Below are 27,586 nucleotides of genomic sequence, written 5' to 3'. Positions count from 1 at the left end.
CACTAGGCACTAGGTGCTCAGTGATTTAGTGTATCTCCCTTGGATTCAGGCTGAGGCTGAGTATGTGAGTAACACACCCAGACAAGAGTTCACTCCCCATAAATATTCACATATAAATATTTGCAAAATGATTACTGGCACCTGATTTATGCCACTGATTTTTCATTCACTGTGCTGTAAACTCTGTGAAGCTGATTCTGTTTGCAGGAATGTGATGTAGAAAGCAGAAACGCTGCAGGAAAGATACCCCACTGAAAATAATCTAAATCTTGGAATATTGCAAATCTCCACCAGAGTGCTTCACTTTCACACGGACAAGTTTGCATTTGCTGTTATGGACATGCTAGGCACCACGTGACTTTGCTGGTGTGCATGTTCATTTATATCCATGTGGATGGAGGGAGAGGATGTCTGCTGTCCACCCTATGGAGCAGCTTCTGACCAAGGTGCTTGTGGGGAGCTGGGTTGTCTGGACCACCTTCGGAAGGAACCCAAAAAAAGTGAGCCATCTCTCCATGTCTTCATTGCACACTAAGATGTCCTGTGAGCTGATCCAAGCAGCCAACGTGCAGGTGGTGAGTTTAGTATGGGGTTGCATGGACACAGCTGATGAGGTTTTGAATGGATTCCCGGTGGTGACCACCATTCCTAGCTTTTTGGTAAGATATCTACACCGGCCACAGTCCTTTTGGTTGTCTGGGCCTCTATCTTGGCAAAGCAGTTTTCTAAGGTGGCTGAAGTGAAAAAATAAGAATTTCATGAACAGCTCAGGTTTTATATTATGAGAGCTTGCTGTGAGATGACTTATTTAAAGCCATTCTCCACTGTTCTTGTTTGCTTGTCTAAGGGCCTGCCATATCAAACCCATGTATTCACACAAGGAACATTCCAAGAAACAGCTCATGTACTGTATTCAATATTTGTATAGTAGCTGAAAGAAAGTAAGTGGCTGACAAAGTGCATGAAGATGACATAGGCTACACAGAAAGTGAATTCTTGTCCCAGCAAATCTTTGTAAGAAAATCAGTGCTCAGGAACAAGGAAGGAATGATTCATCCTGTCTCAGAGCCTGAAGCACCTGTATATTAGCTTAATATTTCATCTTTTCAGGCTTAATCTTAAGTTGTATGTCCTAGTAATGGATCAGTACTTGAATGAGTGAGATGGCATGCTGGAGAGTATGAACAAAACATTAAATCAACAAGGGGAAAAAACCACAGAATTTGTGATTATGATTACTTTAGAATTAATGGGACTTCAAAGAACAGCTATCTGCTCTTTCCTACCTGTATGGTATGTCATATAAGCAGACTGAATTCTGGTTCAGGATCAAGGCTTTACATATGATACAGTACAACTCTAAGTACTGAGGGTTACAGGCTACACTGAGCCACATCTCATTTATCTTTTACTTTGCATGTGACCTGATGTTTGGCTGCTAAACAGTCATCCTGTAATTGGACTTAGAAAATTACACTCTCATTTCCTTTAGTGACAGGGAAACTGCTAAAGGAAGTCTCTGCCATACTCAGTTTAATTTAGATGATCATCCAAATGCACAGATGTTTATTCAAACCTCCTCTAGAAAAGGAAGTGAGGCTCTTCCAATCACAATTTCCAGTACTCTGGAAAAGGCAGTGTCTGTGCAAAAATGCTCTCCCTTGTGCTAAAGTATCACTACACTGTGGGTATTAACTGAGCTCCAATACGGAGTGAAAAAAACGAGGAAAGAGTTTTAAATTGTAAAGCAGCTCATAAAAGATACTTTTTTTAAGTGGCTTGATGTCCTGTTAAAAATGTACATTTTACATTAGCTGCTGCTGTACTCAAACTGATAAACACCATTCTGACTCGTATGTTGTATTTTTGCATATTATGAAGCTAGTTGAATTTGGAAGCAGATAGATGTAATTCCAAATGACATGAGACAGAGGTGACCCATAGTATTAACTTCAGTGCTTTCATATACTGGCTTCCTATTAGATTTCAGGTAGTGAGTTCAGAATTTGCCAGTGACATTATGTTTAAACTTAAGAGCTATTCCCTGCCATTAGTACATGTGTACTACTTACAAATTCAGTCATATTGCTATTACATCTGTTGTCAGTAGATTCCATTATATAGTAGAAATTGATCTCCCAAACCCTTCCAGCTAAAATCCCCAAACCAAATTAATAGCAAGTAAATATTATTTCAGTAACAGTGGTTTTATGGAAATTTAATTCTGCTGATTTTAGAAGTCTGTCTTTGGTATCATTGTCCTTAAAAGAAATAGTCTTGTGAAGCCCCTTTTTATCATTGCTACAAAGAAATGTCCCCTGCCAGAAAAACCTTCTCTCCCCTCTTTCTCACTAACCAATTCAGGCATATCTGAACCACTGAGAACTGAACAAAAGCGACTGCAGTAAATTAGAGATATTTAATCTGATGTCTATCCCAGTATTTAATCTTGGAGCAGAGTTTAATTCAGACAAAATACTAACCACGTTTAAAAAGTTCAGCAAAGGCAAAACTTACAGGCAGGAGCAGACAAGCTGTGAAAGCTGCATATCTAAAAGGTTTGAAGTGTCCTTTAAGAAACTTTGGCTTGGTGCCAACATACATCCATCCCCATATTATAACTGGGTTTTTTTGGGAGAAAAAATAATCTCCATTTGGGAGCTATATTTCCTCAGGTAACACTGGTAAAACACATAAAATTCCTCCTGTTGAAGCCAATGTAAGCTTGTGAAATCTGCACGCTTCTATGAAGCATTTATAAAAATGGGAAGGGCTTGGACTCTGCCTCCAAAGGCCTTTCTGTGGTGATTGCCAGAAGAAGTACCATGTACAGGACATACTTTTAATATTGATGAAAATGGAAAGAAACAAGCTCAGCCAAGTTTGTGCTGCAGCCTTGGACCGTGAACACTGACAAACTCTCAGCTACATCCAGCTGCAGAGGATGAGGAGTTCACAAAGTGCAAAATCAACGGCTTCTGTGTGTCTCTTCCTGCCCCCCCTGTCTGAGCATCCCACAGCCGTCTTCCTAGCTCTTCTGTGCAGCAAGGAGTGATAACATTTCAGGTCAACAGAGAAAACTGAGTTTCAAATGTACCAGCCCAGATTTCTCCTTCTTGTCCTCTCTCTCGTTGAAGGCAGAGGAAGATGAGGTGGCTGGTTAAAACAGGTGCCTCCTTTTTATGTGGCTCAATGAGGAAAAATGGCTCTACCTCAATTGACTTCCCCAGCAATACATACAACAGTTGGGGCGGTAACTAACCCACCCATCTGCTGGGATCCTGGTTACAGGTATCACAACAGTGGGCTTTGTCTTGGTATGTCAGTATCAAAGAAGAAGCCAAAGAAAAATAAGTTCAGTTAACCCAAACAAGAGGTTTTGTTTGGATTTTTTTTTAAAACCTGTTAATATATCCAGGTTTTGATTTTCTTGGAATACTGTTCTCAACCACAGTCTAACTTCTGCAAATTGTAAGTTAGTTAGCTCTTTCCATCAGCTAATAATTTACTTTAGTTCCAACTTGCAAAGAATGTTCTCTTACAGTTGCTTTATGGATTTAAACACTCTCCCTTGGTATGGCTTCTCTGGTGAGTAGCGGTACCATTTGTGCTAGAGAAGTAATGAATACTTGCTACCTCTGAAGTCAAGATGATGCAATATCTCAGACTGATAAAGTGCCTTGAGCAAACAATGGGATAGGCTGGCACATGTACCATAATATATTAAGTTAATACAGCCATGATAAATACCTACAAATGTCACTCTGTATCAATTTAATGTATCTGCAGTGAATGGCTGCAATTCCCACCTCCTTGAATTTCAGTCCATTTTCCTGAAGGGCCTCTCTTTTAATACAGGGGCAACTGAGATTGATAAATAAGCAAGAAAAACCACAAGTGAAACGATGCCAGGCTCCAGTCTGGATCTACTGTATGTGCTCCTGACAGCCTTCGACAGCCAGCAGGCAATTACTGCTCACAACAGCACAGCATCTCCAGGGTGCTAGGGCTGCTGCCATCATTTATCAGCTCTAGGTTGAAAAATTCATCACTGTGACTGGTATTTTTATTCCCTGAAAAACAAGGTCAGCCCTTAACCTGGGGATGGTGGCACCCCTCTTCACCAGGACTTTATAAATACCCTTTGCCATTTTGTCATACGCTGAGCACATAACACAAGGAAAAGAACTCCTTTCATAGAACAAAGTTCATAAAAAAAACCTCCCACGATTTTTTTATAACATGTAACCTTTTTTTTTTCATTGATACAAATACTTTTGTATTTATTCTTTACAAACCGTGAGGCACATAATATGGAAATGTGCAGTTGGCTACTCCTGTGCCTGTGCAGCAGCCCTCCACAAGGATTTTCCTTGTGTTATCCCATGGGGGATTGGCAAAGTGGGCTGGGCATGAGAAGGGCGGTGTTGGAGAAAGTGAGTGTTTTCATTAACATATCACAGCTGAATCCTTTGACCTTAGTACATTCTTGATGATGATTGCCCTGCTCTTCTGTATAGCCATTTGCTCTTAAGCCCACATTGCGCACTACACGACCTTCTGTTGAGATTCCAGCTTTTACAGCTAGACAGGGCAAAAGCCTAGCCTGCATACTGTAAAGTCCTCATGGCGTGAGTTTTGAGGATGCTGTGATCAGGACAAAATGCAGAGGGCTTGTAGTTAAAGAAAAAATAAATCTTAATTATCTTTTTCACAGAAGGAACTTTCCTCTGCCTGCTGAAATTATGAGCTGGGCTGCCAAGCACATTGCCACCAAGGAACGGGGATTCCTTAGGTCTCTGCTTGTGTTTCATTTGTATCTGACCTAACAGACAGAATGGAGCCTGGCCTGCAAAATTGTCATTATAACATCAGTATAAATATAATGACATTTTCTCCTGCAATGGAATTAGTGCCACTAGGAAACAAACTCATTTTAGGTTTCTCCTGCTGTGTTTGTATGAGCTTGGGGTCTAACTGGCAACCAGGGAAATTTGGCCTTTGTGCTCCAAGAATGTAATGCTACGCTTTCCATTTCAAGACAAAATTGCTACTAGTGCCATTTATGCCTTAGGAAAAGAATTTCTGTTGCTGAATTTTTTGGTTGCTTAGGCTGCTTTGTCTCACTGGAAAGATAGTTATTTGCATGACTTTGTGTGCATATCCGTACAGCTAGACACAGGTGTGTATATGTGTGTGTTGGTTTGGGATGCCTTTCTAGAGAAGATAGAGTAAAAGATGTTATGACGATTTGAATCGTTATGATGAGTGCAATTGTTTGAAAAGATTATAAGCCTCCTGGTACCTGTTCTCTGTAACCTTGAGCACAGTTGTCTCTAAAAATCTGGAAGTGGATGAGGGGTTTCAGCTGATAGCTTGTCATTTTTTTCCTGCTCTATGAAACTTCGTAGAGCACTCTGAATACCAAGTGCTCCATCTCTGCTGGGAGCACTCAGCAGTAAGCTCTGAGGTGCTGCTCCCCAAATCTCCTTACTGGGAAGTGGTGTGCTGAAGATTTCTTGGCAGGCCATGTGCCCACATTTTTCCTGGTGAAAGCAAGGACTGGTACTAGGAAGGGGGAAAGGCTTGGTTAACCATAGCCTTATGTTCTCTCTCTTAGTATATAAGCAGTAAGGATATAAATGAATTGTTGCAAGTTCCTGGAGAGTTTCTTGTGGAGCAGGAGATCACTTTTCCCTTAGTGTCACAGAAGACATGGTGTTAGCTCTGAGTGATGATGAGCTAGTTCTGTTCCTTTGTTCTTCCTGTGCCAATATTGCAGTGGACTAAACTGTTCTCAAATGAGATAAAATCAACAAACTAAAGCAAATTCTCCTACATATAGCCATAAAACTCTTTTCAAAAGGTCTAAAATTATACTATATTGTAGAGTATTTCAGCTGCTGCTTTAGCATTGTCCAGCTGCAGTAACTTAGAGCGAAGCCTTGCTTGTGTTTTGAGGGAAGAGGAGGTTTGTGCTCAGTCTTGCCTGGCCAGCTGGATGCTGAGTGCATGTCAAGGCCCTGCATTGCCCTTTTCAGTCTGTGGTGGTGGCTTGGCATGTTACTTTGGATCAGAAGTGCACTTCTGAAGCATATCTCCCAATTTCTCCTGTTTACCCGTCCTTTCTCTTGCACCACAGGTCAGAGCACATGAACTGGAGTTCTGCATGAAACCAACATCTAGGAGGACAATTCCTGTGCTCTAGCCAGTTGGGACATAGGACTAGGCTGAAAAACTTAACCAAGCCTACGATATGGATATGGAGTCCTCCTTACCAGCTGCAAATCTGCTCCCATTTGGCTGTTCAGCTTTCTAACATAAATACAACTATCTGAGGCCCAGAATCCATCAGCAGGTAAAAAATGATGATTGCATTGCAGACTGTTCTTTTTACTACTAAAATTGTTTCAGGAAGGTGCTGGAAACCCTAAATTAATCTTATGCCCATCCCAAATGAATTGTTCTCATGATTTAAACTTGAGGCTTTCAAGTCCCTAGCACAGGGTTTTTTGTATTTCTCAGCTGAAGAAGTAACTGCTTTTGGACTCTCTGCCATCATGTGCATACTACAAAAAAAAATAAATCTCTTTTCCACAATGACTTACATGCCAAATGAGCTTATTTATTTCTAGGTAGAATGGATCTTAGCTTTAATTACTTTTATACTAATTACATGTCTTTCATCTGCAGTTTAGTGATCTATTAGTTACAGCTGCAGTGGGCAAGGCTAGGCGAATTGCATCCCTTTGTAGATGGCCACTGTAAGTCCCACAAAGCTTTGAGTTAAGGCTTAAGTAATTCACAGGCTTTGAACCAATGAGCACATGTCAATCTTTAAAGACATCATTGCCATCCCCTGTTAGGTATACAGTACTCCCCTTGTTACTGTAACCACTTTAGATGGTTGTGTAAAGCAAAAAAACTTGTCCCAGGAAACTTAACGTGCTTTCAGAAAGGATGTTGTTCAAATGTTCTGTGTTGCTTTTAATTTTCCTCTTGTTTTTACTGTCATTGCTATGAAATTGAGAGTCAGATTCCTAAAGTCATGATGGGGTAAATTAATTAACGTGCTTTCTAGGTATCTGCATTTAAAGTTTTATTTGGACTGATTTCTAGTATGTAAAAGTCATACACTTGTGTTGCTTTTTCTTTCTGAACCTCTGAAAAAGACAGCATTAAAGAATCTGTCCCTAGAGCGTTATTATCCATTTCCAATTGATGGGGGTACAAAGAGTCTTGATGACTTCTCCAATACACTGTGGTAAATCTGGGAAAGGAACCCATCCTGGTTCCTCATCCTGTCCCTTGAACCACAAACCACACATCCCTGCCTTATTAGCAACAATCACAGCACATGCAAACAGACTATTTATATCTAAATATTTCATCTGTTCTCACTCATTATTCCCTAACTCACCAATGTAATTATGTTGGCAGGGTTACAGTATCTTTTTCCCAGTAAGCACAAACAGATTGTTTGGCTTTCTGCTGAGATACAAGCTGCAGAAGAAGAGCTCCCAGCTAACTTGAGATCAAAGGGACCATGTTTGCATTGAAACATGCTTTGTAAGGCAGCAGTGCAGACAAGATTTCTTAACGTCTTTCTTGGGTGACTCTGACAGCTGTATTAAAAGCACTGATCAAGAAAGGTTAACTCTGCAAACAGTATCAAACTAGAATGAGCTAAGCCATATAGAAAAAGAACACCATAAAAAAAGGGTCTTTGAGAAGTTCTTTCTTGATTAGTTCAGTTCCCACAGTCCCTCTGAGATGCAGGGGATGCAAATCCTCAGCAAGAGGGGGGGCATCCTGGAAGCAAGTTCCCTGCTTGGAACCTTAAAGCCCAGATAAATATGAAAACTCCATTAAGAGGTTGCTACAGTAAAGGCTCGGGTGCTGGGTGCTTGTCACAGTTCAGTCCCCATCCCTTGCATACCACTGGGAACAGCTGCAACTGTACATCTGGAGCCAGATTGCCATGGAAAGGTTCACAAGCCTGTGGATGAGAGATGGGATCTCTGCATCAGCTCTAATGATAGCAGGGTTGAAATGAGCAGGGTGGTCAGCTGATAGCTTTGGCTGAGTTTCGACTTGATAAAGGTGGAAGGTTTGCTGTAAGGCTGCAGTCAGGTCTATTTCTAAGTCCTTTCTAAGCACACTATTCATAAGAGTGTGTAAAAGTTAATCAAACAATATTTAACAGTCCTCAGAGTTTGCATAACATGGAACTTTAAATAGAAAAAAAAAGGATATTTGTGCAGAATAAACCCGAGGTTCGCTTTTCCTAAATACTGTTGCAGATTGCCTCAGTGAATACAGATTCCCAGATAAACAAAAATCATGCTTGTGCTGGTACAATACTTGCTTCTGTATATGGGAATAACTGCACCCTGGGCAAAAGAAAATATTGAGAACTTTGCTGCTGAAGTCAGTGACACCACATTTCACTCTACGTAAGGTGAGTACCTCTCAGCTCTTGACACTGCTTTGGCTGAAACAATGACTACAGTGTCAGATGCAAACATCTTACCATTGTACTATATGTATGTCATGTGCACCATCCTTTGTGTTTTTCAGTGGCACGCAGAAGCATGGTTGCATTTGTTACTGCATAGACAGCATGTATTCTAGCCTTCTTTGATGGGATACTGAGCTGAGGCTGAGAATGCAGCATGGATTCACAATGTTCAGATCACAAAACCAATCACCAGGTAACAGGAACGTTTTGTCTACTGACCATGTGCTCCCAAATGTAGCTATGAAAAACCTTCCCAGTGATGGAACACAACCACTTGTACTTGAGAACACTGGTGGTAAGGTGGCTAAAGAGAACCATGTTTTTCGCTGTTACTAGTCAGAAACATTCCCCAGTACATATGTGCTCTGTTTTTTCTCGTCCAGTGTTTGGCAACTTAGTACAGCCCCAGTTTACTCCTTCAGCCCTCTGTTGTTTAACACAAGAAGTGAAACGGGCACCTTAACCTCCGCGTGCCCCTGGAGCTGCACAAGAATTTCTTCCAGCTCTCTGCAAAGGAAGATACCTTCAGATTTTGTTAAATGATAACAAATAAGGAAACAGAAGCCTCCCCTAGTTGGAGCAATCCTATCCCTCCCACTGGGCCTTCCTAGAGGTGGCAGAGTTGAAACTCCCAGGTTGTATTTTCAGAACATGGTCATTTCTCATTTTGCAATTTTAAAGTAAACAATTCTTGGTTCCCATGTATTATTGAAGTAGAGAGAAGTGGGTATCCAGTGCATACATAATCAAACATCCAACCTGCACCAGACAACCTTCTCAAATCACTTGAAAAATATCCCTATTGCTGTTGTGATCATTCTCTGTTCACTTCCTCCAATTATTTAACACTTCAAACATTGTATCCCATGTTTATCCCACAGCTGTGGGGTGAAGCAAGCAAGAGCTGAGTTCCTGCAGGCTCCCTCAGACAGTGCTTGCCCACAGGAGAAGAGAGGTAGCAGCACAGATGGTGCTGGTATCATGTTAATACAGACATAACCTGTTGAAATTAAATTTGTTTTCAAACCATGCAGTGAGAAAATATCAGTTTCAGACAGAGGGATTAATGTTTTTAACCTGCCTATCATGCTCTTTTATTATCAGCATGCAAAATGGTTATTGGTGTTTCAAGCTGTAAGCAGTAACATTGAGGATATTTTTGCTACTGCCAAAACATTTATATGAAACTGCTATTCAGATCAAATTATCTTGAAACTGCAAAGCGTGCGTGGATTCCAAATTATCCAACTTGGAGAGATTGTTGCATATTGAAATTACACAGTTGAAACCCACAAAACACCACCATTGCTTCAGATTCGCAGGGGTGGCAGAAATAGCTTGTAGGGGAATTCTTCTCCTTAAATGCACTCCTGTATCAGACACAGGATTTCACTCTTTAAGGCAGCCTGGTTGGTTCTGACTGTTGTTTCCACAGCACACACTTCAAACCCAGACCGCACCTCTAAAGAGAACAGTGGCATGGAAGTGATGCAGTAGGAAACTAAAGCACAAGAGGTGAAGAGCTATGACTGTTTGCGGAATGTCAGATTGAAATATAAATTCCAAGAGTGCAATAAACTGTTGGAGCTGCACAGTTCTGCTAGGATCCTATAAACTATTTTATTTCTTTATATCTCACCTTTATTGTTCAGCAACACACCAGACTCTGAAATATCACTACAAAGAGAATGAGGCAGTACTGTGAATTTCAGGTCTTTGACAAACCATCATTCAAGGTATTTGATGTGTTTTGCTTTACATAATGTTCTAAATAGTGTTACTGCTGTTTTCAGTAAGGATAGAATGGTGTGGTTCCTACAAGTACCATGCTTCCCTACAAGAACCATGAAGGTCATTTTCTAAGAATCAAGGAGGGGCTGTCTAATCTGCCAGCAGAAGTTAGGTGTCATTTCTCTTTGGCAAACGTGGGGGTGGGCAGATGAAAGCACTACATGCAACCAAAATGGAAAGTTATAAACTTAGAAAACTTTTAACTCTGGTGTCAGAAAAGACTTGACAAAGCAAAGTGAGGGCTATAGAAACATTCACTGATGAGGAATATTGAGTATGGCACTGGAGCGGGGTCCTATGCCCTTTTGGTCACTGGTAATTGGAGATTGACATCTAAAATTTGTCTGGCTTTCCAGTGCAAGTTTGTGGTTGATTTGTTCTCATTCCTTCAGTGAAATACCCTGTAAAGCAACAAGAAGGCAGTAGGATAAGACAGGTTCCCCAGATGTTGTGAGGAGTGCCCAGTGGATGTTTGTAATAGGAAAAATATACTTTTTCAATTCAGTGTGTCTTGCTGTGGCATAAAAATACAGTGAGTTCAGAATTAACTTGATGAGAGGATATTCTGCACTGGTGTGTGTCTTATGTATAAGGAAAGTTGTAGGTAAGACATCTTGTCTAGAACAACTGGATGTCTGTCACTGAGAAAGGGAGAAAATACTGGGAGGAATACTAATACTAAATACTAATGATCTCTTAGAAGCTGTGCTTTTCTACTTTTAAGACACGTGCAGTGGCAACTATATGAGCACGGAGAGCAATGTCTAGGAGCATACATAGTGCACACGTTCCAAAGCAATGTGTAACACCTACTCTCTAAATCTAAATTGTGGCTGTGATTCAATAGGCATTTCAACACCTAGCTCAAAGCATTAGGTGCACTCCAGTGTGTAGAGGAAGCTTGTGGGCAATCTGAAAGACATAGGCACATATGTAAGTTTTCTGCTGAGTGAAGCTTCAGGTTGCATTTAGGAAAGCAAGCAGTTAGATAAAAAGGACCACAGTCATTCTTTTTTGTTTGTTTGTTTTCTTTCTGTTTTCAACAGTATTTAAATGCATTTTTCTTAAAGCATGAGTGTGTGAGCAGTTACACTATTGTAGATAAAAGTATAGAAAATGTGGTAGATTAATTTCTCAGGGGACCTTTTCCAGTCTAGACTCGAATGACATATCTTGCCAATTTGTTTGTCTAGTTTCCCTGTGAACATAACATTTGATACTGAAGCAACATAGAGTTCTTTGATAAGCTCACTACTTCCTGCAGCACCCTTTGTTCACAGTGAACTTCTAAATACAGTTTATAGCTTTCAGCTTTCTGTTCACCAAGGATGGAGATTATCCACCTTTCAGAGAAGGATAAATCTGTTTCTTGTACTTGCTGTCCTCTAGCAACACCAGGATGGAGCATCGGCTCTAGAAATAGGGAGTTTAAATCCAGAGCAGATTGGCAGTGTGCTCAAAGTCACAGGAGGAACCCAAAAACCCATGGCTCTGCATAATGAAGAGTGCTACAGAAAAGCAGAAAAAAGGGATACTAGAATATTTGGAGATCACCCCAATGCCTGATGCAGGAGTTCATCGTGATGGATCTATCCAGGGTAAGTGATGTTACTGGAGAGATGAACAAGTAGATGGATGGAGAGAAGTTTTGTCTTCCCCATGCGTTCAGTGGCCATTCCAAGACAGACTTTTTCACAAGGGCTCTTTTTAACCCTCCTGGCAAAAAAACCTGAACCCAACTGTTATCTTCATGAAACTGTGCAGCTTTTCTTCAGTCTTCCTCAAACGTGGTAAAAATGTTATTTTTAAATGTGGTGTACTTGAAGGTGCAGAGCAATCCTGATCAGTTCCTAATATGTTGTGCTGCTCTCAGGGTAGAATAGTAAGTATCTTGAGAAGGTCTAATATCCTGAAATCCCTCACAGGAGGAAGTTCCAGGACATACACATAATTTAGTGCTGTCTTCTCTGCATCATCCCCATTCTGTGTATTTTCTTCATGTGACTTCATAGTTTTCATGTTTTCATCATGTACCTTCATCTCACAGTAGACTACTCTCAACTTTAAAATCTCCTGTTAAGAGAAAGTTGTTCTGTGCTAACATGATCTCCTTGACTTTACTCTCTACACGGTGGATAAATACTGCTGCACTGGTAGGATCTGACGGTCATCTTGCTTGGTATATCATTCTTCACCCTTTGGTAGCTCTTTAGATCAGTACCAACAAACTGGAGATTACTAAATACGGACTGCTAGAGACCAAGCTGAACACAAGGAATAAAAGACATTTCCACCAGAAAGATCTCAGTAACTAAGCTGATCTTCAGGGGGTGATGCTGACTCATTAATGGCACTTCTTGCAGTGCCTTTATTGCTTTTCAGTTAAGCACACAATGCAGCTGTATAATTAAGCCACAGGCACAATATGGGACAAAAGGCACATGTGGCTTTTTTTGCTGGTTTTAATTTTCTTCCTTGTAGTGATTACTGGGCCCATTCTACTGGCAACAACTAGACATGAGGAAGAACTGTGCTTGAATCTTACCATTATAATTTCTGACATTTATGCTGTTTTCTGAAAATACTACATTTTACAATAAGTTAGATAAAGTACATTATTTATTAAGAGCTTTCATTAGTCCAGATATTTTGGTTTGAAGAAGAAAGGCAAGAATATTTGGAATTCAAATTTAAAAAATGACCTGGGAATAGGAAAAATCAAGGAAAACTAACTCCTGTTCTCCCATCAGATAAATCAAACATTGTTCTTAAACCTTATTGAAACCAGCTGCAGGAATAATCAGATCATAACTTACACAGAGATGTGTAGGTACCTAATTATTTAAGATCTTCTAAAAAGCTGCCACAAGGAGTAAAGGTGCACAACAGACCTGAGTTTTCTTTAAAACTTACTGAAAACTGAGGACCTGTCTGACCCTTGTGCAGGAAGACAGAGAATTATGGCAGAGATCCTCTTGGCTAAGCAAGGAGCTTTTTAATGGTCTGAAATGGAAACAAGTCCAAATGCGAAGCTGAAACAAGGGCAGACAAGCAAGGGAGTAGATATAAAATTATCTCTTGGGTATTTACTGGTGACACAAGGAAGGCCAAAGCCAAGCTGGAGCTCAAAATAAGGGATATTAAAAAAGTAGCAAGGGGCTTCCCTTAGCATGCTCATAGTGAAAGGAGCATGAGCTTTTCCTGCAGACTGCTTGGAGGTCTACCGAGTAGAGTTTCAATGATGATCTAAACCCTGTTCTGCAGACTTTATCCAAGTTCTCTACTACCCACACTCTGGTCTCTGGACTTGTTTCTGCTGAGAGAAGCATGTGAGCAGAACAGATGAAAAGGAAGGTCACTTATTTTGTTCTGAAGTATCGATCATTGAAATAGTTCTGTGTTATCCAGGGGAGAAGCGTTCACTCTGGTTGTACACAGGCAGCTCTAGTTCAAATGCATGATACCTCTGGGATGGTCTTCATCATTCTCCAGACTCACACTACTGGGAATTGCAGCAGAGTCCTTTAGCAGTGTCTCACAGCTCTCCTGTGGTTTGTGTTAATGTCACATGGTGGGTAATGATTGGACATGGACTATCTAATGTGAATGCAGGTAAGTCAGGTGCACCTGAGGTGAAGGTACTGAAAGCCATTTAGTCTAACACTTGCCACAACATGAGCAGCTAATTCTTTAACGTAGTTCTGTGCAGTCCATGATGATTCCCACATTGTTAGGATGCTGTGACAATCAACAGACCTAATTCAAAACTAGCCTTGTTGAGTTTGTCTGAGATGTCCTGAAGTTCATGAAGACCAGGCACGTCATCTACAGGGCAAGCCATCTGTCCTTGGAAAAGTGTCTTTACACTCTGTCACCTCTGTGTAGTGAATGAAGCTGAATTCAACTGTGACAAGCATACTTCAGGTTAAATATCCAGACCTAATGAGGTTGATTTTTAATTCTGTGATTTTTCTCTGAAGCCTCTATGCCAGTGTGCCAGTGATTAATGTGGCACTTGCTAAACAATACATTTCTGCTTTGAAACTCTTCTGCAACAGTAGAAAAAAATCTGTCTCTAAATACTGCACTGATTTTGTCACTATGATCTGTAAATGGGCAATACTTCAAATTCTGTTCTGGGGTAAAAGGGTAGCATGAAATATTTTTCATGGAAAAGCTGCCATTTAGTCTACCTGTAATCTCATTAGCCCTCATTACTTTGGACTAGTTGAGTTATGTTTGAGTCTATAAGCTGACAAATGAATGCTGTCTGTTCAAAGCCTGGTAAGAAGTTCTCTTGCTTCAGTCTCTGCCGCTCCCAAATGAAAAGTGGCATTCTTTTTAGGATGTTTTTCATATTCTGTACAATGTGTAATAACACAGAAAGCCACCAGGCTTGCAACTGCATTCTGTCTTTTTTATATGGAGAGCTACTGAAATACCAGAGCAGTAGCTAGCAGTGTAGCCGTGTACACAACAGGTGAACTCCACATGGCCCTCTAGACACCTTCACCTATCAGTCTAAGTTGCTTCCTTCAAGTCCTGTTAAGTCTGGTTCATCTCTGTTTGGAGAACCTCTGAGGCCAGACATTACCTGGGACATGGCTTGTAGACATAGCCTGTAGTATCTTGGCGTGGCAGGCTGGTAAGCTTCCATTATTCTTCAGTTGCGTTATTGTGTAGGGTTGGAGTTGGAGGAAAGAGGCTCATCGTAGACTGCTGCTTGCTTCATTTCATGGCCTTATTCCCAGCTGACACTGCTGCTCACCTACCACAGTTCTGTGTCTTGAGGCATACAGCTGGGCCTTTTCCTAGTGCTTCCTAGCATTACTTCTGGTTTTCTGTGCGGGTAAGTCCTTGATTCCTTGCAACCCTCTTCTCTTCCCTTTTCACTCACCTCCCAAGCTGAAGCTCCCTTGGGCTTGATCCCCCCATTTGGGATGGCTCCCTTCGGTCTTCTCTCAGTTGGCTTTTATGTAACTGAACCCAGCAATAATCCAAAGTGGTTTTCCTTTCCTGAGCCACTGACCATTTGGTCAGCAGGACTCTTCTATTGTGTCAGGAGTGATCAGCATCAGTCTGGACAACTCCTTTTTTTTTAAAGAAAAGCAGGATCTGGAGTGAGCCAGTGTTGGAATTATTATACAGTGCAGTGGTTGTGAGGATCAACAGGCAGTGCTGCTTGTGAATAAGTTGCTGTTATAACTACCTGCAAGCACCATGTTCTGTTTCGTACTGAAGGTTTTCCTGCGCTCCTATGGGGACACTTGGTTACCTTGCATAAGGAGCTATATTGGAGTGAATACCTTTATGTAGGTGAGTCTCTATGAAATGTGCTAAATAAAAAAAGATCCTCTGTGCCCTTTCTTTTCTGTCTCTCTTTTAAACTGTATCTCTGCATAACTAAAATCCATTTGTTGCCTTCAGAATGCATGTGAACACACACTGCTTTGCCAGTTGTGGATTTACACCTGTTCCTGTGGGGAGCATTGCTCTGAATAAGAATCTGTTATGGACTACATCGTCCATGGAACTACTTTAATTTTCATCATTACAATTTTAAGATCAGAAATCGCCTGCATACTTTATGTCTGCCCCTCAACATCCCTGAAGTTCTGCCTATGGGTTTCAAGCAGCTAATTCTCCAATGAAGGAAGAGGAGCTGGAATAAACCCTGTACCCTAGTGCTACAGAAATATCTGACCTTTAACAGTTTCTGTGGCATTCTTTTTGGCTGTTTTGGTTTTGTTTGCTTTAGTTTTGGGGGGGGGGGGGGGCGGTTTGGAGGGTGGTTTTTTTTGTTTGTGGGTTGGTTTTGGGTGGTTTGGGTTTGTTTGGGTTTTTTTTTGTGGGTGGTTGTGATGTTTGGGTTTTTTGGTTGGTTGTTTTTTTTTTGAGGAGGTGTTTCATTTTTTGTTTTGGGTTGTTTTTTTTGACACAGATTCTAGCTGGCTCAGAGACTGAGAACCAGATACATGATCACCAGCTTTGAAACAAACCCCTGAAACACCAAAAAAACCCATTATTTTGTAAAACTATATTTCTGCCTCTGAACACCATGGTCTCATCAAGCACTAGAGTTGTACAAATCTTCTTTAGTTGCCTAGGAATATTTTTTATATATCCTTGTGTGTCTATATGGCATTAACAAATGCTTCACATCTTAAAAAGTTTCTCTCAGAAGCTTGCTTCCTCTGGCTGATAACAAGTTTCTAGTAAAATCCTTAAGTGAAATAGATGCAGAGGAGGTTTTGTTAAAAAGAAATTCCTTCCAAACCATGAATGATCATTATCCACTGTGAATTACCTAATTATCATTTGGAAGTTTTTATTGTGTGGAGAAAGAAGCAAGGAGTTTTCTTGCCAGATCTCTCAGAAGTGGCCTAAATGCTCGTTGTCTAGCAGAGATCACAGATTCAGTCTGCTGTCCCATTGTCCAGCATTGGTGCGTGCCATAGCCTGGCCTCATAAACCAGACGTTTGCCTGAACAGAACCAATTAGCCCTCCATCATGGCCCCAGTTCACAATAGAAAAACCAGCTGATGTTCCCTTAACTTGAAACAATGGGAGGATATGCATGGGCTGTGTAACTCTTACAAGCAAAGTAACTCTTTCTAGAGTGGGACCGTGAGAAAGTAAAGCCCATAAATGGCCTTTCAGTGGATGAACTCCTGAAGGCTTTTATAGTGTGAACTCATCACTCAGCTGTCTGTGGATGTGGTGTTCTATAGAAAACCTCAGTTCAGCTGCAACATGCCAGTTTTCAGTGATAAACCATTCTGCTGAACGATATTCAGTCTCAACACTGGATTTATTCAGCAGCATCTTTACCCTCCAAACCTCTTTTACATTCCTTACCATGCACTTCATTCCTAATGATCTTGGAATAGCAATGACCATGGATGAGACTGTGGCAAGAAGTGAATATTGCTTGTAACAATAGCGGTGAGACTTCATTTAAGATTCTGATGCTGAGAAAATTCAAGCAAAGATGCTGATGAGCTCAAAAATTCAACCCTTCCATATGAATCCAGGAATTTACTTTCTTTTGACTACTTTCTCCACCTAATTGGGATCTTGCAACCATATCTTATCACTGGGTACCCAGAACTCAACTGGAGTTCCTACTAGTAACAAGACTATGTTAAAAAAATGACCCTTCTTTAAAGTCAGCATACAGCATTGGGTTCCTTCCAAAGCACATTTAACTAATGTTCACTACTCCCAAGTGTGAAACAAATAAAATCATCTACTTCAGTCAATACCTTGGGCAGTGGTCCATTGGCTTCGTCACCAGATGATGCTGTTAGTTTCCTGCAGGCATACCTTCTTCCTGAGCACTGTTTCTCCAACCCTATCTGCTAAATTTCCCTATGGATGAGTAATGTTTGGACACTAGCTCCAGAGATATGATTCCTGCCTGGACAGGCCACTACTTTGCAGCTCTCTGCAAATCAGTGTTCTGTTGTCTTCTGAAACTCATTGCTAAAATTCAGTCTGAAAATTTAATTTCTTCATGGCTAAGTAAAAGTTTTCAGGGAAGATCACAGAATGAAAATATCTTTAGAAATCATCTAACCCAGCTCCCAGGATGTCTCATTTCTGTTGCCATTGCCATGGTCTGCATGAAAAAACCCTTCCCATTGTTGAACTCTATCATGTGTCCTTCTCCCATGTCTACTCACCATGTCCTTTGCAAGAGCTCTTACAGAGAAGGTGCCCCAGTACAGAGTGCTGAGAAGACTGGTAGGAGTCTGTGACTTTGTGGTCATTGATAGGTAGCTGTGATGTCTCTTCAAAAGTGCCACTAGAAGATTGAAGAAAGACAAAGGGCCATATTTTTTTAGTAATGAGCTAATAAAATTTATTAATGCATTAGGTATTAGAGAGTGCTCACCTCTTTGGACTATCTATGCAGTGATCGAGGTAAAACATCTGAAGAGATTAACTAGTTGTATAGCCGTCTTCTCTCGTTGGCCCAGAGATGGGAGCAGAGATTTCTCTATCCATGGAATTTTCAGGCTATGCTGCTTGCAGGTTTTCTGAAGATTACAAGGGGAAAAAGAAACAAAACAAAACAAACAATGATGATCTAACTCATTCAGGTGTCCACAGGGAGAAGTGTATTGTTTCATTTAGTGGCATGGAAACGAAGTTTGTAATGGGAGTTAAATGGAAACCAGGAGTCAGCGCTCTTGAATTCCTTAACCTTGGAAATGTCTGGGTTTGGTATCTTGAGCTGGTCAAATGTATTTAATACATTTACAGCCTACCACTGTAATTTCCCAGATATGAGAGTGTTTTGCTTGGATTCAAGCCTTTACAAAAGCAAATAAACATGTTCTAAACTTCCATTCATTTTTCTTACAAGATCAAAGAGGAAAAGCTGTCCAGATGTAACTAGCTAAGCCTCTAATGAGATGATCAGTGAATTGTTTATCTTCTGTGCTATAAGCATTTAAATTAAAATATTGCAGTTAGGGCACTCTGCACTTCTAACTTGTATAGCAGGGTCCAAGCATTTAACACAAGCCAGACCAATAACTTCGGCAATCAGCTTTCAACATAGGTCCCTAACCTCTGACCTTTCTTGTTCATCAGAGGCAAGTCAAAAGGTTTGTTAAACAATATTAATTGTGCCTGGCGCTTCTCTAGAGGCACAAATAGTTTTCTGCTAGCAAGATGCAAAATGATGCAAAATCTCACATGTATTTTCTGTTCAGCAGGAAGCTGACTCAGCTGTACTGGAGGTGAAGAGAATTCTGGTCTGGTTCTCTCTGTGCTAAATGTGGAAATGGCAGTGGAGCACCTTGCACAGGTACCACCTACATGATCCTATACTTTTAACTAGAAACTGCCTTTTTAAAAAGCTGTTTACTGAGATCAGTTTTAATAGTTTGAGGTTGGTTTGTTTGTTAGGGGGATTTTTTGTTAATTCTTGTCATTTGCACGTAAATATTTTGTGCAAGAGCAGTGAGAATGCAAATTAAGTGCTCCTGGGACTGGAGGTTAGGCATGAAAAGTGACCACACTCTTGCAGAAAGGGCTACCCACTTTAATCTCTCCATTATCTCCTGTACTGAAAGAACTGTAGGAATTGAAAAGCTGTGACTTCAGAACTGCTGCTTCTTTCTCTGAGCTGTTACTAACCAAAATTACTATCAGGAGCCATGTTGAAATAGGTGTTTCCAGGCCTGTGGGCCATTGCATGACCATTTCATGGCACTGCACTTGGCAGCATTTTTGCTGTACATTTATGCGGGTACAGGCTGAGACCTGGCTGTCTGGAAGCTCTTTCACCTAGTTCATCTTTACTCACTGTGCTGCACCTGCCTCTGAGTAACACATACTTCTCATTTTCTATTTCAGCTTAAACCCTTATGCTGTATTTCCTTCTGGCCCTAGAGAGTCAAAGGGTGCCAGACCATAATTGGTTTTGCTTTTGGTAGCAAATGCCATAGCACCTTTCCTTCACTAACAGGCATAATCTAACATGGAATTTGCCTGGGAAAGCAGTTTTCTCTTTACATAATTACAAAGAACTACTACTCTTTGAAGATTTCTGTTTCAGAAAAGGTTTGGAGATACTGCTGATTTCCATTCTACTTTAAAATAACATATTTTGTTGACTTTACAATACCTAAATCTTGCCTTAATATCTTAACTGCAGAAGATACGGGTTTCAATTTATGGATGCATAACTGAGAGCAATTTGCAAATGTAAGATCAAGTGGTCCAGACAGAACCCAGAGCAGGGGGTTTTCATCATCCCATATCTGCTTCCTCAGCATTTACTGAAGAAGATGGGAGTGTCCAGCAGAAAAGAAGCCATGGCCACATGAGATGTGGCTGCCCACAGAAGTGATTCTGGCACGTCACCAGGTACTCTGACCCAGGCACTACAACCAGCACTGAACATGGGGTGCACAATCCTGTGTGGCTCTGCCTTACCTGGCTGATTGCTCTCACACAGCCAAGTGTCACCTGCCAGCTGGGAGCAGCTGACTGGCAGCTGAGTCAGGAGAAGCTTTTTGCATGGCCTCTGTAAAACTCAGTGTTTCTCAGCAGTTCCTGGGCATTTTTAACCCACCTTCACAGCGAATGCTTACATAGCAAGGCCAATACAACTCAGAATTTTCCATGAGACATTGCTAACAGTTGTGCTCCACATATCTAAACTCATTCAACTCCATTTTCAAGAGATTAATAGAGGATTTACCACATTTCCTATGAATCTAGCTTTCGAAGACTCAGAAACCTTCCAGTCCTGATCTTGTCCCAGAGTATGATCTTGGCTTTGAACAGCATTTTTCAGTTTTGGTTTCATGTCATTTGCTTTACTCCAGGGGAAAGTTCTCTGAAGCAAGGATCTAAAATGTTTTGGTTTTTTTTTTCATTCTGGCAGTAGTCCTACAGATACCACTGGTCTTAACTAGCACAAGTAGTGTACAAGTTGCCAAGAGTTCTGGAAAAAAAAAAACAGTCAGCCAACTGCATGCCAAGGAGGGAGGGTATTTGGAAGCCAACAAAAAATCTGATTTGTAGTTTGGGTGTGTTCTGAACTTATCAAAGCCACGTCTTCATTTTCACAATAAGCTCTACTGAAACCCAAACTCTTCTACCTAAAACTGACTTCTGACTTTTTAATTGAACAGTAATAGCAGCCTTTCTGAAAGTACAGTTTGTGTTACCAATGAGTTCAAAATTAAGAGCTTATCCTGCAAGAGGGAAGAGTTTTACACATTTCATATAATTTTGTAATAAGATGGGGAAGGAGTTTCACAAAATTACCTAATAAAACATCAGGTTAATGTGTTGTAGTCATTCCGCATTAACAAAGGGGAATGCACCTTACCCAGCTTCAGCTGAGCAAGAGTCAGGGATTCACTCTTTGCTCTACATTGACAGAGGCAAACAAAATAAGTACCTCTGGAGATCTGTCCATGTGAGAGCCTTGCTATGGAGGGAACTTTTGCCCTATGGAAAAATACCTGCCTTTCCATTCAGTGTAAAGAAAGCCAGTTAGACTCAATGCCCTGCTTCTAGATCCCTAAATTTATGTGAATTGATTCCTGCCCCGGGTTATGTGCTACTAATTTTGAATAATAGGTTCTATTGGAAGTATCACTCCTAAACTGGAATATAAGACTAGGATTGAATACAGGTCTCTGTGACATGGTGTAAAATGAAGTTTGTGGCTATCAGTTGCCTGCCTGCATTCATGTAAAGAGAAGGAATCCACTTAATTATATGTTCGCTTTTTTCTTAATGTATATATAAATATGATCTATGAGGCAGTTAATACAAAAAATTCAAACCTTTAGCAAAAAATTCTGTTTTTTCCAGGACTACAACTTATCCAGCACTGCAGAGCAGTGTGGCTCCTATTACACATCAGAATTCTTTCACAAGGGAAATGTTGGGCTCCAGACTGTTCCTATTAAAGCTGAACATGTTCTGCCAGTGCTCTCTATCTTCTGTGCTCCTTCTGATCTAGAGCAAGCCATGCACAAAAGCAGTTGTGAAACTGGCATGAAGAGAACTAAGCCATTGCTGTGAATAAGGAGCTGAAGGGGAGCTGTGCATGGGCTGGGCTGCCCTGCTCAGCAGCACATTCCCACTCCACTTCCACAAAGGCATTCCTCTTGCTCTGCAGTCCAGCTGCCAGCTCAAGGCACAGGCTGGGATGTGTGGTGTGGATATTTTGCTTTGACAGCCCAATGTTAACTTTGTTTTTACATAATCAGCCCTTTTTGTTATAAGCTGTTGGCTTCAGATAACAAGAGTGAAATGTGGAAGTGGCATGCTGGGTACAGACTAAGACAGAAAACATCCAGAAAATCCAAATATTTCTTGTAATCACCTGCTCGAGTGTTGACAAGTGTTTGCTGATAACTTACTTTACAGGAAAGACAAAGTGAAAGAGGACAAGAAGAGAGGTTCTTTTGCATTTCTAATAAACCTCTAGTTAAGCCTTCCAAGGACAGATCTGTCAGCTGCAAAAAGTGTAACAAATATCTGCAAACCAAAGTGGCTGGAAGTGAACTCACACATGCCTTCACTGTAGTAGCTTTTGTTTGGAGAACCGTTCCATCTGGATAAGTAGCACAAACAGGAAAGTATTTGAAGCTGGGAAAAACACCATGCTGCTATCTATAAAGCACTGCTATGATTTTTTTTGTGCAACTCTAAAAAGAATGACATGCAGTGCTTTTATTTTTGCCAAATCTGAGAGCAGGCAAACCAAACTCAGGCACTAATCCCTGACATCTGCCTGGTGGCTAATCCTGCGGCATATACACCAAACATTGTGTGAGCTTTGCCCAGTGTATACTCTTGGACTGTCAGGAGTACAGCAGCACTACTGCTATGATACTGCTAATGGCACCCAGGCCACAAAAAGAAAGGTAATTAGCAGAGAAATTACTACTGGTGCAGCTAGAAAGTAGACAAGTAATCTTTTGGGTTTCATTTCATTGCCTTGTTATTTTCAAACCGGTGCCTAGTCTTCCCAGAGCCCACTCTGTGGCTCTTCCTTTCTTCCTTTCTTTTCTTCTTCCCCCTTTCTGCAGGGACTGTGCTTTATTCTGATTCACTCCGTTTCTTTCTTCTCAAATGGCTGTAGGGCAGCCTTGCTGTTGCCAGGGATATGGTAAATGCATGTGACATCATGCCACCGAAAACAATCGAGTGAGTCACATTCATTCTTGGTGTAATGGTGCTGAAATCAGTAAAGCTAGGCTGGGAGTAGGATGTCTTAAGCTAGGAAATTACAAAAATAATTTTCTTTAACTAAAAGATTCTTTAAAATAGTTTTCAGGGAGAAATATGCAGGTTTTGCTTCTGAAATGGTTGTTGGAAAAGGTTCTATTGACAAACTCAAGTCAGAGAGCGTTGATGAGAGGTGGTAAACATAGACCATTTTGACAAAAACTTAGTGAGCAATATAGCACCGTGGAAAATTTGAGCCTTTTTTTTTTTCTCTGTTTCCCTAACCACAAAGAGCCTGGTAGGAGATTAAGAATCTCTAGCTTTCAAAGGTAGAGTTGTTTTACTGAAATTTAATTAATGAAGAATAATATTTTGGGAACAAGAGAAAACACCTCTGTAGGATGTGGAGTGTTAGGAGTAGATGGAAAGTTGCCCATATAAACAGTTCAGCAACTCTGGGATAAATTATAGGAGCATTTGTATGCATGATTGCCCATCTGTGTAAAACAAGACTTGCAGCCACACACAGGAATGATGTGCAAGTCAGACATGGGGGGCTGCTATTAAGCTGATCCTGAACAACAGAAGATAGATCCCATCACATCTGAGTTTGACCCTAGGAAGTTTAAATAACTCTAAATGAGTAAATAAATAGAAGAGATCTCACTGAGAGGACTAAAAGGAAACACAAGGTATGCTATCTCCATATCTGTTTCTGGCTTGGGGTTTATTTAGAGTCAGCTCAGATTTTGGATTGTTATTTCCTCATCTGAAGGTTTGTTGGCAGTTTGAGGAAGGCTGAAGGATCAGATCTAGCATGTTCCAGCTGCAGAGCCCAACGTACTCCACAGGCACTATCAGGGATACAGGGACCTGGAAGACTTCAAATCAGAGACTTTGTCAAGAACTTTGCCTTCCACAGCTCCCCTCTCTAGTACCAGCTGCAAAATGTCAACACTACCTTCCTCAGAGAACATAATGAATTAAATGAGGCTTAATTAATTAGTGTCATTAAAGCAGATGTAGCAATTATGGTGGAAGTAAATAAATGTACTTAGTGTAAATTATTATCTTCTCTGCAAAGGAGTTGTTCCAAAATCCCCATGGCCATTTCATTCCTCCCCACAATGTTACTGGGAATGCTGGTGGGGATATTCAGAGATAAATGGCAGATTGATGAGGAACTAATGTACTTCTATAAGTTCATATGGCAGAAAAACAAACAGCAAGCAGAATTCTGTATTAACCCCTTGTGGACTTGGTGGTGAAATGCAGCCCTGAAGTCTAATTTTCACAGCATGCCACATCGTGTGCTGCAAGTCAGCTGTTCAGAGTTTTGGGGGTTGTTTGAAATGCTTTATACCTGACAACCCCTTTTCTGTCATCTTCTGTATCATCTACCAGTGCCATTCCTTGATAGTGCAGGTGGAGAAAGTAAGGAGGCTACGGCAAGCTAAGCTGCTTCATGTGCAGATGATAATCCACTGTGTATCTTTGGAGCCACAACAGACTGGCAGCTTGGAAGTGCAGAATTATCAGTAATGCAATGTACTGGCAATCTCTTCAAGGAGTTAGTGTTGTGAAGGATTTGCAATGGATGAAATATCTTGCCTTGTCGAGGCGAGCATGATGCAAACGCAGTATAATAGACACTGTAATAGCGAAGCACACTTGGAAAAAGTCAGGTAATGTCTGAGTTGCTTTTCAGAATGACTTGAAAATTCTAAAGAGCACAAATGAAGTTGGTTAGAGATCCTAGCTATAGAAGCAAATGTAGCTAATGTCCTGGAAGAAGCAGACAATATCTTACGAAACTAAGGGTACTACTAGCTGTGAAAGGCAATGTAAGTATCACATGGAGAGGAATAGCTGGGCTCACACAACCCACAGAGGCAGCCAGGCAGAACCACTTTCTCGCTATCAACAGCTTGCACATGAGATTTTTATCTTCCCTCTATGCTCTTTTTGCTCTGCAGATAATGACAATTTTAGTAAAGGGAGGAAGGGAGCTGGGATCACAGAATCACAGGATATATTCTGTTGGAGTATAGCCAGCTCACTAATTCATGTTGTACAGGGGCCATGAAGTGGGAAAAATATACTCCTGCCTCACTGATGAAATAAATGGATTAAGGTAGGTAGAAACATATGGTCAGGGTGCTCTGAGAAATAAGTTGCAGTCAGAGGCCACTGAGTCCTCTGCCTCTGGGCATGTGTGCTAAACCCACCAAGATGATACTCGTATCAGCCTTTGTGGAAAGGTTTCCAAAGCCTATGCCAGTTTATCTCCTTTGTTTCTCCTGGTGACAGCATTTTCTCTACAAAGGACTGTCAAGTAGAGAGCTGTTTATGAGTGTATCTTCAGGGGTATGGGCAGTTCCCCACTGGGGACAGTACCAGGACTGTACTGCACTACTAGTATGAGATATTTGTGGATTTTCAGGTTTGTGTTATGTGTTTTGTGCTTATGTGTTTCTCTCCTTGCTTTCCAAAAGGCAAGATTTAAGTCTAATTACATCTCTGGTTTATGATGGTACAGTGAGGTGATAACCTTCTGAGGTGAGTTGGTTCTCTATTCACAGATGTACAATTCCTTTCTGCCTGTCTCAATCAATTTTTGTCCCAATGAGATGAGTGAAAACAGAAAATAGCCAGTACACAGTTTAAAAATCATTCTAAAAACCCTACTGCAGTGAGATGGAGAGAAGAAGAGAGGCAGCCCCTTCCTTTCCCAGCCACAGGATGGAGAATCTGTTCAGACATGTGATGAGGCAGATGGATAATTAGTGCCATGGGTTAGGACCTGGGCAGGCACTGTTGGTAATTTGGTCACTGCCTTTTGGCACTCGACTTTGAAAATCTTTACCTCCTACTTTAAATAGGCACTGGCAGAGCCACACAGGGGAGGTATACACAGGAATCTTGACTTAGGGGCTAGGGCAGCATTAAGTGTCCTTGAATTTTTAGGATCTGAAAAGGAGAACCTTTAAAAGAACATTAAAAATCCTGCATATTTGTCCTCTCAACGTCTAAATTCTCCTCTTTTACATGGGACATAGGATTTGCTTTCTTCCTCTTTTCTCTCATGAAAAGAATTACTTGTGCGCATCCTCATGTGTTTTAGACAGTTCTTGTAAGGCAGCTTTGTCAGCTTCCAGCCACACTAAACTTCCTATGGTTGGAGCACCTATTCAGACAATGGTAACTTTGCATTTAATAGTTAATGACAGGCTTTACATAACCACAAAACAGAAATAACTTTCAAAGACTTAATGCACCAAAGGCTAGCCAGCTCTCCGTAACACCACATCCCTCTTTCATAACCTTGGTTTATATTTTGCATAAAACTTAAGACAGAGGAAGCCCTGTAATCAAGACAGTTATTCAGAAATACTACTCTCCAATAACAAAACTGGAACAGTTTCTTGTTTGCAAAAAGTAGGATTATGTGACCTGCACTTATGTAGGAATTTGAGAGTGAGCATAGCACCATTACTGCATGACCAAGTGCGTTTGTAGACACTGTACTATTGGAAGATACAGACAGGCATCACCTTTCCTGCCTCTTGCCATTTGCTTGTCCTCATGCTGCACCCACACAATGCTTGTAACCCCCTTCCGTTCTCAGTGCACATGTTTCCCATTGTCTTTCTCCCTACCTTCCATGTGCTGCATGCTCATCAAGATCAAGTTGGGTTCATAAAGTTAGTAACTTCAACCCCGGTCAAAAGAAGACAGCCAACACACAAACCTTTCAACAGACAAGACTCCTCACAGACTGAAATGTGAGCAGGTGACTAGAGGAAAAAGCTGCACAGTTCATAACCCAGGCTGTATTGGAGTGACTCTCCCAGTAACAAAAGCTTAAACTGCTTTGGACCATGAAGCAGTAAGCTGTCATCCTCCCTGCATCCTTTCTTTGACTCTCACCAGTTGTTTTCAGAAAATTTCCAAAACATATCTCTGTTTTCTTCCAGTAGTCAATGCATGACAAGCTAAAGGCAAATAGTCTAAAATTTGGCCAGGCTGGGAAATACCAAAATGAGGCTCAGCAGGGTAGTATGGTTCCAGTCTTTGCTACTGATCCCATAATAAGCTGAACAGGTTCCATCATCGTGTCCTGTTCGTTGGGCTTAATTGGCCAAGTTTCTGCAAGGAAAGGCAGAGGTATTGATTTACAGCACCGTATAAATGTGTTTATAGCTTGGCACTAGCACACTTATGTTCACTTTTTTTCCAATGTGGATTTCAAATAAGCCCTTTGCTTAAATGAGCCTAGTAACTGTAAAGTGCCTAAAGCTAAAACTGAATTATGAGGGGCAAGCTTTAGGAGTTGCAGCTCAAAACAGCTGGGAAAGGCTCCTAGAGTCTTCCATTAGTACCTGTCATGATTGCTATTTAAGCATCACTGTTGGAAAAATAATTAAATAAGTAAAAGCAAACTTGGCAGCACACATCACTTCGGCCCAAGCTGCCTTTGACTTTAGTTGGTGCTCACAGCTATCCAAGTCCATGGGGTTATTAGGGCAGCTCCTGATTTAAACAGATCACAAATCAGAACA

At 41.0% G+C, this 27,586-nt stretch overlaps 1 long non-coding RNA gene across 2 annotated transcripts in view; it reads left to right on the top strand.

Annotated features, from left to right (window-relative positions):
• The window catches only part of LOC135178728 (uncharacterized), a 59,265-nt gene that overhangs the window by 26,062 nt on the left and 5,617 nt on the right, over positions 1-27,586 (top strand). For both annotated transcript variants that reach the window (XR_010303714.1, XR_010303715.1), the window contains exons 3-7: positions 6,143-6,358; positions 8,304-8,461; positions 8,581-8,714; positions 11,702-11,910; positions 19,037-19,131. This is a non-coding gene — a long non-coding RNA (uncharacterized LOC135178728). The remainder of the gene's footprint in view (positions 1-6,142; positions 6,359-8,303; positions 8,462-8,580; positions 8,715-11,701; positions 11,911-19,036; positions 19,132-27,586) is intronic.

This window comes from Pogoniulus pusillus, chromosome 10, assembly GCF_015220805.1.
Source record: "Pogoniulus pusillus isolate bPogPus1 chromosome 10, bPogPus1.pri, whole genome shotgun sequence".
Lineage (NCBI taxonomy): Eukaryota > Metazoa > Chordata > Aves > Piciformes > Lybiidae > Pogoniulus > Pogoniulus pusillus.
Note: the sequence above shows the minus strand (reverse complement) of the source record. Positions and strands in the feature narration are given on the sequence as shown.